We start from the raw sequence: 15,814 nt of genomic DNA on the forward strand, positions 1-15,814 counted from the left end.
TGTTTATTCGTTAAATAAAATAAAACGATAAAATATACGAGAGCGAATCCCGATTTCGATCGTATAAATACGTGGACTTATTATCAAACTGTGTATAGTTTAGTGTAGCATTAAGTGTGGTTTGTGGACTAGACTCTTGTTCGTGAGGCAGGCCGAGATATCTCGATCTTGCAGTAGCTGAGATACGACGTTAATCAGGACGATAATATTATCGGCAGCTAAGTTTTAGATATATTTTTGAGACAATTATTATTAGTGTTTTAAACTGAAATCTGAGTTGACTATTTTTTTATTATATCTACTTCTAGGTACTTTATTGAAACTATTGAAACTGAAATTAACCAATTACTCACTTGTAACCAAAACTTAATTAATTATAACGCAATATTTAATTTACTTAATTGATTAAGGTATGTACTTTTGTTATACAAATAGTAGGGGCGAGCGATTGCATAGTAGTTCTAGGTTTGTAGCTATATTTATAGGAAATAGGTGATCAATTTATTTTGTAGTATTTTTTGAATGTTTAAGATATAAATTATAGTTAGTAGAAGCGGACGGTTGAATATTTCATAATTCCTTCAGTACAGGTTAAGGACATAAAGTCAAAAGCAGAGCCGCGTTTAACGAATTAAGTTTATTGAATAAGAATAAATGGATGCGTGTTTTTTTATGTTTTATTTATTTACTTATATTATCATAATTTTGAATCGACATATACACTTGGGTTAATATACACGTCGTCTACGGCTCGATTCAGAGACGGTGACGTGTAAAGCTCTTGTCCGGACGAGCCTCGGTGACGGCCTCCAAGGAGCTGACGAAACCGAGGTGGGCGGCCGACAAGAGATAGTATCCCCCCCCCCTTCACGTTAAAGGCGACGAATGAATCTAATTTTTGAAATGTACTTAGTGTGACGGTTTGAAAGAAGATATTTTTAGGGGGTTAGGATTGTTCCTAAGGCTTTGTTGGGCACATGATCGGGGCAGGGGCCTTCTAACGATCTATGTGTGGGACTAGGCTATTGAGGTGTGCTGGGAGGCCTAGATTTTCTAATCGATTAGGATTTCCCCATACGACCTAAAGGTCTTACTCTAAAGGGTCCCCTTGTGCTCGGGTATTTTTCCTAGGTGCGACGTTATTCGGCGAAGAAGCAGACAGAGGCGGCGACTAATTATTCATATCACCTACTTGACTTTGTTACTCTAATGAAATTACATAACATAATTTGTCTTATAACCTTAACTATTTAAAACTAAGCATTTTCTCACTTTGCGGCATAATTAAAATTTACACAACGTATCAGAGGGTCCTTAATACTTAAAACTAGACGATCACATAAATTTTGGCCAATTATTGAGGTGTTAGGTAGCTTTAATTACGTGCGTTATTTACTCCAGTGCTTTTATTCATTTCTAATAAGGCCTGGGTAATAATGTTACATATTGGTGCCGTGACCAGGATCTAAGTCAATTAAATTTGAATTATTTTAGTTCAAATACTTATTTAAAGAATTCGGGTTACTACATGTTAGTTTTCCTTTAAATTTTTTTTTTTGTATTAGGAAATATCTACTTATAAGATTTCGTATAAGAATTTTAAACTTCTCTACCATCTGGTGTGATAGTTGTAAGCATAGTTCTGCTTGGTTGTGGGTTTGAATCCCATATTAACCCATATGAATGTGCCACGACATATTGGCATGTCTTTAGGGAATAACTGTTAGACTAATATGTAAATGGGTAATCTATAAGATCACTTTATAATCTTAAACACGCAGGTTCGATCCCTACGATAATTTCGTTGTGTTTATGAGAAAAGGGTTTAGTAGACACTAATTTAAGGTGGAGGTTAGTTTGCCGATAATATCATTCGCGGGTTCTATTCCCGTGTACATTTTATGTTTATGCACCGGTATTATTAGCTTACATTAAATAATTATACGACTAAGGAGATTTTTGTCTTAAGAATCAACAGAAGACGGGGCGTGTCTTCGTGTGTTACACTTATGATATTTTTTGTAGTATTAAAATCGCCCTTAAACTTTCTTTTGAATAAAGTAAACTCAAACATAAGAAGTATAATTTTGTGAAAAAAAGGGGAAAATGAATAACAATATTAGAAATAATTACTCATTGCGAAGCAATCGACACGTTGAACCGACGAGTGACACTGCTAATATGATTTCATTAATTAAAGACATTGTAACGACATCTTTAGAACCTAATTTACGTAGATTCGAGGAGTTAGAAAACGAGTTAAGAAGTCTGAGAGGTCAAACAATAGGTTCACGTAGTCCCCAATTCGAACATGCCATTAATAACACAGTCACTATCATGACTGTTGTAGAAAAACCCTTGTTTGATGGAAGTAACATTCACCCCATGATATTTTTAGAGGAACTTGATAATTATAAACGAAAAATCAACGCATCTCAAAATAATCTCCAAATTTCAATTGATTGTCTTTCTGGGTCTGCCAAAACCTGGTCTAGATTGTTTTTAGGGAAGTGGAAAGATGACAATGATTTTAGGGCTGATTTTACTAGATTTTATTGGGGAGCATTACAGCAACGTAAAATTAATAAGAAATTTTTAACTGAAACGTGGTCATCGCACGGAAACGGTAGGACAATGACTCAATATTTTTGTGATAAATTCAGTGAAGCCAAATTAGCGGAATTGTTTTTTAACTGTGAAAGAGATATAATTTCTAATATTATGATGGAATTTCCAAGCATTATACAACGATTATGGTTATTAAAAAAAGAGTGTGTTAGGTATGATATAGCTGTAATCTTAGAATTTCTACAAATAAACGATAAGATTTCTAATGACCACTGTACAGACGAACCTAAGCTGATAGCAATTAATGAAATTCAAAATGAGATAATATGTACTCGCAAGAAACGAAAAATCAGAGCTAGGAAACGTGGCCCTCGAAAAAATTAAAAACAGTAATAGAACATAATCTATTTCATTATTAAAGGTTCATAATTAAGGTATTATTTCATAGTTTTATAATAAGGATAAAGGGTGTTCGTTTGTTGTGATTTTTTTTTATTATTATTATTGAGTGTGTATGTTAATGTTTGTTTTTAAATTTGGTTAAAATCACTAAATTAAAAATGCATAGGTTAAGGTTAATACAAAATTTGTCTGTCATGGTAAAAGCGTACGTTGAAGCACTAATAGATAAATTTGTGAGTTATCGTAAGTTTCTGAGAAATCAAAGTATGTTTGTATGTCATTAGTTTGAATGATCTTGGTATGTCTGTATGTCATTGTTTGAAGGATTCAAGTATGTATGTATGTCCTTGGTTTTTTGAGAAGAATTAAGGATTAAAAATATTCAAGTTAATGTTTATGTATCTAGATAGATGTTATCGTGTCACCACGAAATATATACATAAAAATAAATAAATCAAGCATTGTTAACATTAAGTAGCAATAGTTGAGATGTAGGCTTATTGATTAACCTTACAGGTATACAACATTAGTATGTTATATCAGGAGATAATAGTGGCATTAAGTATTTTACGTAATCCTATTCAAGATTCCTCAATATTTTACATTCTTCAAATGCAAAATATTTTGTCATCTTAGGGGCGTTCTGTAACCAACGCTTATACAAGCTTGGTAACAATATTATGTATTTATTTATTAGGAATCTATATATAATAACATATTTACTTGCATTTGGTAAAAAAAAACACCATAAAGAATGCAAATTTATTGCATCGTCTACAAGTGTTCTAAGAGGTCCAAGAATTTAGTTTTTAAGTGTCAACGATTTATGCGTTCGAGTGCGTGAGACCGGCCGTGTTAATTTTTGCTCAAGTAGACTAATAAAGATATAGATTTATGGGAGTTTGTAGAACATTCTCGGAATTCGAATGCATTGTTTTTTTATTATAAGTTTGATAGTAGGGATAGGCCAAGGAGAGCTTTGTTTTGGAAGGAAGTTTGAAAGTTAGTTAATTTCGGGACGCGAGACGCTACGGTGTTCTTACTTATATATGTGCTAAAATTAATTCATAGTATAAAAGTTAGTGTATCTGTTTATTCGTTAAATAAAATAAAACGATAAAATATACGAGAGCGAATCCCGATTTCGATCGTATGAATACGTGGACTTGTTATCAAACTGTGTATAGTTTAGTGTAGCATTAAGTGTGGTTTGTGGACTAGACTCTTTGTTCGTGAGGCAGGCCGAGATATCTCGATCTTGCAGTAGCTGAGATGCGACGTTAATCAGGACGATAATATTATCGGCAGCTAAGTTTTAGATATATTTTTTGAGACAATTATTATTAGTGTTTTAAACTGAAATCTGAGTTGACTATTTTTTTATTATATCTACTTCTAGGTACTGTATTGAAACTATTGAATCTAAAATTAACCAATTACTCACTTGTAACCAAAACTTAATTAATTATAACGCAATATTTAATTTACTTAATTGATTAAGGTATGTACTTTTGTTATACAAATAGTAGGGGCGAGCGATTGCATAGTAGTTCTAGTTTGTAGCTATATTTATAGGAAATAGGTGATCAATTTATTTTGTAGTATTTTTTGAATGTTTAAGATATAAATTATAGTTAGTAGAAGCGGACGGTTGAATATTTCATAATTCCTTCAGTACAGGTTAAGGACATAAAGTCAAAAGCAGAGCCGCGTTTAACGAATTAAGTTTATTGAATAAGAATAAATGGATGCGTGTTTTTTTTATGTTTTATTTATTTACTTATATTATCATAATTTTGAATCGACATATACACTTGGGTTAATATACACGTCGTCTACGGCTCGATTCAGAGACGGTGACGTGTAAAGCTCTTGTCCGGACGAGCCTCGGTGACGGCCTCCAAGGAGCTGACGAAACCGAGGTGGGCGGCCGACAAGAGATAGTATCCCCCCCCCCCTTCACGTTAAAGGCGACGAATGAATCTAATTTTTGAAATGTACTTAGTGTGACGGTTTGAAAGAAGATATTTTTAGGGGGTTAGGATTGTTCCTAAGGCTTTGTTGGGCACATGATCGGGGCAGGGGCCTTCTAACGATCTATGTGTGGGACTAGGCTATTGAGGTGTGCTGGGAGGCCTAGATTTTCTAATCGATTAGGATTCCCCCATACGACCTAAAGGTCTTACTCTAAAGGGTCCCCTTGTGCTCGGGTATTTTTCCTAGGTGCGACGTTATTCGGCGAAGAAGCAGACAGAGGCGGCGACTAATTATTCATATCACCTACTTGACTTTGTTACTCTAATGAAATTACATAACATAATTTATCTTATAACCTTAACTATTTAAAAACTAAGCATTTTCTTACTTTGCGGCATAAGTAAAATTTACACAACGTATCAGATGGTCCTTAATACTTAAAACTAGACGATCACATAAATTTCGGCCAATTATTGAGGTATTAGGTAGCTTTAATTACGTGCGTTATTTACTCCAGTGCTTTTATTCATTTCTGATAAGGCCTGGGTAATAATGTTACAATACTTTCCAGCGAAGTAAAGATTTTTGATTTGAATAGGCGTTTTTTTGGTGAAGAAGCTCTCGCTGTTTCTATTATCATGGAACAAAGTTATCAAATTGTTTTTAGGGTTCCGTAGCCAAATGGCAAAAACGGAACCCTTATGGATTCGTCATGTCTGTCTGCCTGTCTGTCCGTCCGTATGTCACAGCCACTTTTTTTCCGAAATTAAAAGAACTATACTGTTGAAACTTGATAAGTAGATGTATTCTGTGAACCGCATTAAGATTTTCACACAAAAATAGAAAAAAAAAAACAATAAATTTTGGGAGTTCCCCATACTGAATATTCTAATACTCAATTATTTTTTTATTAGCCCATTCGTGTAGGGTATCTATGGATAGGTCTTCAAAAATGATATTGAGGTTTCTACTCTATTTTTTTTCTAAACTGAATAGTTTGCGCGAGAGACACTTCCAAAGTGGTAAAATGTGGTCACCCCCCCCCCTTGTAATTTCTAAAACAAGAGAATGATAAAACCAAAAAAAATATATGATGTACATTACCATGCAAACTTTTACCGAAAATTGGTTTGAACGAGATCTAGTAAGAAGTTTTTTTTTAATACGTCATAAATCGTAAACCGCAATTTACCTTTCATTCAATCAACTCGAATTATTAAAACTATTACACTATTATTAAAACATCGATCAAAGTTACAACAAACTACAAGAACTTTTATATTATGTTACTTGCTGCTACAGAACCCTTCATGGGAGAGTCCGACTCGCACTTGGCCGCTTTTTCTTTCACGAGCACTTCTTTCACAACCTACAATTATTTTTTTATGAGAAATGTAGACATGATATTTCATAAACAGAACCCAAAGTGGTAAAGTACGTTTGTACACATGTATACTTCATAACTTAGTGTGGACGAAAAATAAATGTCTCCCACTTTTCTCGTAAGGGCTACCTACTCTGAAACATATTTTTAAGTTTTCATTCTACCAAAACGTTTATCAAGTTAGGTACAGCTTTTTAGCACTAAGTCTCTGAACCTACGAATAATAACTCTGAATTAAGCCGCACGCTGACAAACAGAAATGACGAAACTATAAAGGTTCCGTTTTGCCATTGTGACTACAGTGCCCTTAGTGTAAGTTTTCGGTTACATAATACATCTCGATCGCGTTCGCGTTAAAATCTCAATTTGTATGAAAACACGAACATCCCAAACGTTCCGCTAGAGGCGCTGTTCTTGTTTCCATTGAGATTTTAACGAACGCGATCGAGACGTATTTTGTAACCGAAAACTTACACTAAGGGTACTGAACCCTAGAAAAACTCACTTCACTATAAATATTTAGTTAAAATGATAGCGCTGAATATATTCGAGTAGGTATATTCAAAGCACCAACTATTCGTCAACCTTTCATTGGAAAATTGCTTAAGTAGGAGAGCTTTTCAAACTTTAAACATCTCGGAGGCTAATCTTTGAGAGTCGAAACAAATCCAAATATACGTAATAGTTTTCAAACAAAAGCAAGGAAAGAAGTATATTCTTTCAAACTCTATCACGCCTCAAACAACTAAATCTACCCACAAATACCAAAGACTATCTTATAATATTTATAAAACCGTAAGGATGTCAAAAATTATAGATCAGTCTTTCCAAAGGCATTTTTATAAAACCGAACCTTAATGTATTAAAAGGCACCGTTCCATAAAATTACTCCGTCAGTTCGGCACCTCTGATTAATGAACCTTTTTGTCAATTTTATTCAAGCTGCCAATGTAATAATGATAATGATTATATTTTCACGATGAGACACATTTTTAATAAAAACCGATATGAAATTGCCATCAATCAATTCTGATCATTTCTTAGTTCCGCCTGACAGCCCCGCTTGTTTTTCATGTTTTGATTGCCAGAAGAAATATATTGGAATTTACAGTCAATGCTTTTTCATACCGGACTTTAATAACGTTTTACAGGAGTAATACAACTTTGATAATGGATTTTACTTGAATTTAATATGAGAGAGAAAAAGAGGGAGTGAGAGAGAGAGAGAGAGAGGGGCGATTATTTACACATATTCGATACACAGAAAAACACATTAGGAGGACATAGTAAATAAATAAAAATATCGAATGGAAACTAATATTGTAAATGTGAATGTTTGTGAGTGAGTGAGTTTGTGAGTGAGCGAGTATGTTTGTTACTTCTTCACTCTGAAACGGCTAAACGGATTTGGCTGAAATTTGGCAAGAAGTTAGTTTATAACCTGGATTAAAACATAGGATACTTTTTATCCCGACATTCCCACGGGATAGGGATAAAATCTCGAAATAACAACCGCTGGGTTTAGAGTCATGAAATTTGGCATGGTTGTTATAATATAACGTCAATGAAAACCCACACACACACACACACACACACACAAACATCACGCCTGTGTTCCCAAATGGGGTAGGCAGAGCACACGAAACGTTACCGCTTCAGAGCCACTTTTAGCAATTGTAGGTTTAAAATTTGACAAAAACGGAAATGAAAACCACGATGTAATTTTAGGGAATTCCCACGAGAATTTAATAAAATCCCGGAATTTCTATTCAACTGCTGTATCTACTAATTTACGCGTGCGAAGCCGCGGGTAAACGCTAGTAGAATATAAATTGGGCCCCACTCAGCATAATGTTGTGGCAAGCCGCAACCCGCAACACTGTTGGTCAGTCGGACCCATTTTAAACTAGCTTAATATTAATGTATATTTCTACCATATGGCTGATTCTAATAAAAGTGGCATGGCAGGCTAAAGTTAATTAAAAAAAATATATATATGTTTTTTTACTTTTTTTGCATAAAAACAGCTTCTTGGTATTTAATTTGTTACAAATATGTTAAAGGGAACAAAGTATTCCTAAAAACTTAAGGGTTATGGGTTCTTGAAATATTGATGAAGCAGGCTAAAGTAAAATAGACAGGCTAGTAGTGAAAAGTTACCAGGTTAAAGAGAATAATATCAAAAATGAAAAGAAATGTATCATAAGTTTGAGCTGTTTCACCATCCATTGATTAGTGTGAACTGGCGGTTAGGTGTGATGCCGTCTCTATTTGTTTTTGTTCGAATAGACGGAGACGGCATCACATTTAACCGTCGGTTAACGCTAATCAATGGATGGTGAAACAGCCCCTAAATGTAATTTCTTAAAAAAGTATGAGTTTCTTGGAGGCATATATAAGAAAATAAAATTATTTCAAAATTATACATATTTTATACAGGGTTATTTGTAATTTACTAGCATCCTTTTAACCCTAAACTCCTACCAGCTAAACAAATGTTTTTTGTTTTACGACTTTTTAAAATGGAGCCGTAAAACAAAAAACATTTGCTAAATCATGTATATTTTTTATTTTTCCTTCCTGTTTTCTTCGCTGATATTGTTCTTTATGTTTCCTTTGGAACTCAGCATAGAGTTCTGGATTTCTTTTTATTTTTTCGTATCTTTTCTTTTCGTTCTCCCTTTTTCGTGCAACCTCTCTTCTCTTGACTTTTGTTTAGTTTTTGGTACATGTCGGCCCTAAAATATTATGAATTAATTACAAGACAATGCAATCAAATCAGTCCCTCCGATGAAATGAATGACATCAGATAGTAAAAACTGGCCAAATAAGAACGTACCTAGGCAAAATAACACGAAAAAATTCGTTTTCAACAAGTAACGACACCACTATTTTATACGAATGATTTTTTTACAAACTGTAAAAATTTTAGTTATAAACAGTATCACCATGATTGTTTTTTTTAATTTTCAATCCAATAGTTTCACTTTTAGAGGGGGGAGGGGGACACACTCCAAAAAAAATTTGCAAAAGCTATATTTACGAAAAATTACAGCTATAGTACTAATGGATCTAGTGCGGATAGATAAACAGACACAAAGTGAAATTATAAGTGTTTAGTTTAATAAAAAGCAATTCTCTACATTTATTTTGGTAGAACACTGTTAGTACTACTTAAAAAAAAGTCCATAAAGTTATTCTTAGAAATTATATGCAATTTTTAAATAAAATAATTTATAGTTCACTTTTTTCTGCCATGAGTCACTTTAGTCTGTGCTTCAGTTACAGATTAAAGTGACACAGATTAAAGTGAAAAGTGGATTCAAAAGACATTTACTCTAAAACCGTCAAAAATATGAATGTGCCACTCTTAATAACGTAAGTAAATACGTCATAATATCACATTAAAATGATTATCTAATAAAGTCCCATATAAATAACATAAAATAATCGAGACAATGTAAAGTTAATATACCCGTTACAAACTCCAGTTTGCCGCCTTCGATCACTAATCGCCACAAAACTATGACAGAAGGTCTCTAACCGTACCGTACGGCGGCGAGCCAGATATTGGCCGAATGTTTACCGATGATTAAGGTGTGTCTATCATTCTCCGTGTGTGAGTGAGACCCAACAATGCGAACACACAGACTACAGTGAAAAAATCGCTGGACAAACTTTGAGTCTGAATATTGATGTATAAAAATGATTTATTTAGGACCGTATTATTATTAAATGAATATCGTATTATTGTTTATGCAATATATTATAAAATATAATTTGTGAAATAGTACACAAAAAATTCACAGGCCTAAAACCGGGAGCATGTCCTTTTGGACAAGACAGACTACAGTGAAAATCGGTACTTACATTTATTTATTTTTTAAAGTAATAAGGTTAAATAAATAAAATGGCCTGGCCTCGGTGTAAAAGGTCTATGTTTACATATGTCAATTTTTATTTTTTCTGAAAAACGTATATTTAATGTACTTTGTATTCAAAAACTCATTGGCAGATTATAATGCCACTTTTATTAGAATCACCCATATGGCTAAGGCGTATTTATAACTCTTAATAGTTACCTATTATCTACATACAGGAAAGTCAGCAATACCTAGGTTAAACCCCTGGACCTAAAAAGCGGGAAGTTTTCGCAGTTTTATGTTTGTTGGTTACTTATTTTTTTTATTAATGATTATTGCTCATGTCAATACTTGCTCAATTTATTAATTTTCTTCTAATAAAATGGTGACGCGCAACTTACAGTTAGGCAGTTAGGTACAAGTTATGAGTGGAGATTTAGAAATCAAGTAGAATTACTGACTTAGCAGATCATTACGAGTATTTGTATGAAATTTTTAAGATATTGAAAAATAAATATAATAAACTAACTTAGTAAAAATACTGTTGTGGTGTCTACGATTTTCAGTATCACCTATTAATAACACCTTGTAGTTCATTTGCGAGGAAATCAAACAGCAGACAATTTCTAGTTATTTAAAGTCATTTTCATTAGAAGCAGTAACCGCAGATTAATTATTGTACCTTTGAAGTGTAAGTACGTTTACCTTAATACCTTCTTTACTACCAACGGCACAGTTTAAGTGATTTTTTCTGTAGTGTGTACGTAATGGTTTTTCTTTAGATGTATAAAAATCATAACTCATTCTATTCAGAACTCTTTTGCAGATATCGATCGATACATATTTCTTAATCATATCACGCCATTTCACTGTAAGTTGCTGCCTGGGCACGACGGTTTTTCGTGATAATTTTCTTCAAGGCCCTAATTTTAGCTGCACTCTTAATACGAGGGCGACCCGGTCTTTTCAATGAAGAAGCTGTGCCGTTCTTTCCATAATTCTGGATGATTGGCTGGATAGTAGATCTATTCAGGTATAAGGCTTTGGTGATTTGGTAAATAAATTTTCCACTATTACTATTACAAATTTTAAGTTTTCGCATTTCTTCAGCAATGGGTTTTCCACGACCCATATTGATCAAAATAATTATTGAAACTAACGAATACTTACTTGGAACATGTCTTTTTAGAACCCTGTTACATCTTTACTGTCAAATAATATAGATTTTTAAATTGAACCATATTTATTTTGCTATATAAAAAAAAACTTAACAAATATTTAACGCTAGACGAACTATTTTGCATCAAATAAGAACTAGACGAACTGTTTTGCGTGAACATTTGTAAAGTAGTACCGGGTGTGGCGGGTGAGCAAATTATTAAAACATAGATCGTACTCGTCATACTGAACAACATTAGTTCAGCAACTTTTAAAAATACGCCAGTTGGGTACAAGGATGGCGTACATTGATTACAGTATTTAATTTGTATGAAAAAGGAAAAATCCAAAGACTCCATTATTTTGAAAAGTCACTGAACTAATGTTGTTCAGTTTGACGAGTACGATCTATGTTTTAATTATTTGCTCGTATTACAGGCCACACCCGGTATATCCAGAATATCTATAATTTTAAAATAGTGATTATTTTATTAGTGCCCAATTAACGTCGTTTTGATGGAGTATTATACAATATAAATTGTTTATAGCTAATGGACTTCTGTAAAACAACAAATTGATATTTTATTTTGATAGGCTTCAAAATGTATGACTAGACGAACTCTTTTGCATTGGGGCTCGTATAATTGATGTTACTTAAGTGTTAGGTATGAACTCGAGTTGTGATTGGATGGCGAGGCCCGCGCAAACAGCTTGACACCGGATATCGCTAGCAAACTCTGTAACAACGCGTCTTGTTTACTTGCTATCGCTCTTAGTAAACAATGTACAAATTAGAAACTTTGAAACCTAGAGCGTACTAGGCTTTCATTATTTTGTTTCACGGTAGCGAGAATAATACATATACAACTTTAATATTCCGCCGCTAAGAAGTCAATACTGACACCTGTCATCCTGGTACTGAATACGTCAATGTTTTTGTTTTTTGGCGTACTCAGTATGGGAGTGACACGTATAACGGGCTAGTTTCGTAAAAAAATTGAATTAGTCCATTAGTTGAAATATCAGAAAATATACACGTATTTTTTTGTCGGTTAAACAAAAAATTATGAATATTATAGCCAGTTAAAGATCCGCCTAGCGTCACGGGCCCAATCCCAAACTTTGATGCGTTCAACTTTATCATTTTTGGTGCGATTGTCGGGCTACTTAAATAGATTTTTAACCGACTTCAAAAAAGGAGGAGGTTCTATGTTCCAATATTTGTATTTTTTTTTATGTATGTTCACCGATTACTCAGTCAATTGTGGGCCGATTTTCAAAATTCTTTTTATTCGAAAGATTCTTCTTCTGAGGTGGTCCCATTGTCACCAAGTCAAGAACTGACTGGGATCCTAGGAAATCGAGGGCAATCCTCAAATTTAATAGGCACACCTATGGCGATTTTGGCATTTTTAGCATTAAGATTACCATTTACATTCAGAAAGTTATTTGGTAATCTGGAACTGATGAAGAAGACCGTAGATGACCAATGGAACTTATCAAAGCTAAGTAATGCTCGCTCGTCTATAAACGATCATGATTAATATACCTAGATAAGCGACCAAGAAGAAGCTTTATTTTAATGATTCTTTCGAACTGATCTGATGCTGAAGCCAGAAAGTAGGCAACAGAACTCTGTTATAAAACAATGTAACTAAGTCGTGTTTGGGCTAAATGGAATCGTTGTGAGATATACTTTGGCTACGAATTACTAAAAAGTGAGAAATAAAGAAAAAATTTAACAAAAAAGTAAAACCGACTCCAAAAAATAACAAAAAATACAAACATTGGAACATAGAACCTCCTCCTTTTTTGAAGTCGGTTAAAAAATAGAACCGACTACAAAACCCTTGAAAACATTTTTCTAGGTTCGTACTAGCTCGAAGTTTGTGACTCAGCACGACCCAGCAGGAGGGATTGAAACCCAGTATGTAGGTAAGGTAGACGACTTCTTGCAAGTTAAATTTGACCCACTTCCAGTGGTCGGATTGACCTGTAATTTGGCAGTGACATCTGTTGGAATAAACAGGATCGTCTCTGCAGGAACTCCTCAACGATTTCTGGCAAAAATTACGTGTCTTTACGTGGAAAGTTCATAGAAAATTATAGAAAATAAATAATTTGAGTTACGATGATACTTAGCCTGCAGCTATATAAGTCGCCTACGAACTTTACGGTTTCATGTTTCGGTTTTATCCAAACAGCTATGGATTCGACTTTCCCGCCTGCCCCTGTGTTGACGGAAGGTTAGTAGTACAATCTGATCGTCTTCAAATTGAAGGTGAATGAGCATTTAGGTACTGCCCAATCTTGGGCCACATCTTCCCTTATCATCAGGCGTGATTGTATTGTTATTTATTTTTTGTTTTGTATATTTTCTTTATTGTACATAAAAACATAATATATTATGAAAATCATAAATCACATGATTGTGATCAAAAGTAAACCTTTTAACTCAAAAAAAATCAAACATGGCTCCAAATGTCACGCATTTCAAAAGCATAGGTACTCCCTTAAGTGTAGCTTTTAAGAACTTTGAGTGAAATGCCATTTTTTTGGCTGTATTTGGGAGATTAGGAAATATCAAGAACCTCAATTTTTAGTTTTACTTATTAGTCCCGTCTGCGAATGTAAAACAAGTAATTTCTACCTACGTTAAATATTTCTTTGTGAAGTATAACTCTTAATCATATATTCCACGTGTCTTTGCCTACACGTTGATGTAATAATGTTTACGACGCAGTAACGATTCGTTTACAGCACAGTTCTCATTATATCGACAGGTAACTGGACAAATCGGCCTTTGGCATGCGATCCGGGATACGAACGACCCGAAAATAATTAACATGGCATTACCATAATTGTATTTTCCGAGAAACACGCTGTTTATGAATTTTGGAACAAAACAAACTTTGATGTTTTGGTGTGACATCCTTATTATGTGGAGTTGAATTTATTTATATTGCTGTTAATGTCAAGAAGGTAATTAATATTACAATATAGTACTGAATTAGGTCTTTCGTGTACGTAAGTATCATAGGAGTACTTACCTACGTAATATAGTTCAGCTAGTTTTGTTTTGCGACTTCGTCTACAAATGTATGCATGTTTTCTTCACCGAAAAGCAAGTGATATTAAATATTCCGAATAAAAATTCCAAGGAAATCATTGGCATGGGCTGGGTTCGAACCCACCACATCGTATTAAAAGTCCAACGCCCGAACCACTTAGCCACCATCGCTCTCTAAGTCAATAAAGTACAATCCTTGTGTTACGAGTTTTCGTAAAAATCACAAATAATAAATTTTATAACAAAAAATTGAACCGACTACAAAAAACCATGAAAATAATTTTCTACCAGTCTGAAGTCGGTCGGTGCCTTAGCACGAGCCAGCAGGAGTGGACCTATAACTTGTCATCTATCTCAGTTACGCACTTTATATTGGGCTTCAATCACTCCTGCTGGCTCGTGCTGAGGCACCGACCGACTTCAGACTGGTAGAAAATTATTTTCATGGTTTTTTGTAGTCGGCTCAATTTTTTGCTATAATTTTTTTTCACGCTTTTTAGTGTTAATAATCTAAGAACTTTAATATCAACTGCTCGTCACCTTTTACGAAAGATTGCTTTTTACGATGCAGAGACGTTCATTATTGAGGAGTCCTGGTGCTTCACCACCCGTTTTACCATATGCGAGGAGCAGAAATTGCTTAGCAACTGTGTCAAAGTATTTAAAATTAAACCCGTGAAAACTTGTTATTGAGTATTAACTCTGATAGTCAACTGTGGTCTTCATCATTAGTTCCACTTCACCAAATTAATGATGATTTTCAAGAGCAAATGCACGAGTTACTACTAAATATATTCAATTTACTATAGGTGTCCCTACAACATTTGAAGAGTTGATTGGTTGATCCTGATTTGGTGCTTATGGGACCTAATTGAAGATATTTCTAGACGGACGCAAAAAAAAAAACAACAAAACAAAATGACGAAGTTCTGAGGTAACAAACATAAAAAAGAGAATACAACCGAATTGATAACCTCCTTCTTTTTTGAAGTCGGTTAAAAATAACAAGTTCATGTAAATGCGCGGTGAAGCGTCGCACTCGTTTGTCTCCTCGGGAGCAATAACCGTGACGCGAGGCGTACTCCTTTTGTACACCTTAGGATCTAAGTGAAAAAGCTAAGAAACCTTTTGAAAATTGGTTTTTAGACGAGAAAATCTCAGTAGAAACGTATACAATTACATTTTACTCAAATCGTTTTATTACGTAGATACGAAATGAGAGTTAGCTCATTCCTTCTTTCCGTGGTATTCTGATTGAAATGTTTGTAATTGCAGTTGCAGAACATTCAGTACAGTCAAGTCAGTAATGCAAACCACAATATAAATATTCTTTATTTACCTTGTGGTGTTCAATAAAGAATACTACTGTAATACGTTTACAAAAAGACAAAA

Source organism: Choristoneura fumiferana, chromosome 11, assembly GCF_025370935.1.
Source record: "Choristoneura fumiferana chromosome 11, NRCan_CFum_1, whole genome shotgun sequence".
Taxonomy (NCBI): Eukaryota; Metazoa; Arthropoda; class Insecta; order Lepidoptera; family Tortricidae; genus Choristoneura; species Choristoneura fumiferana.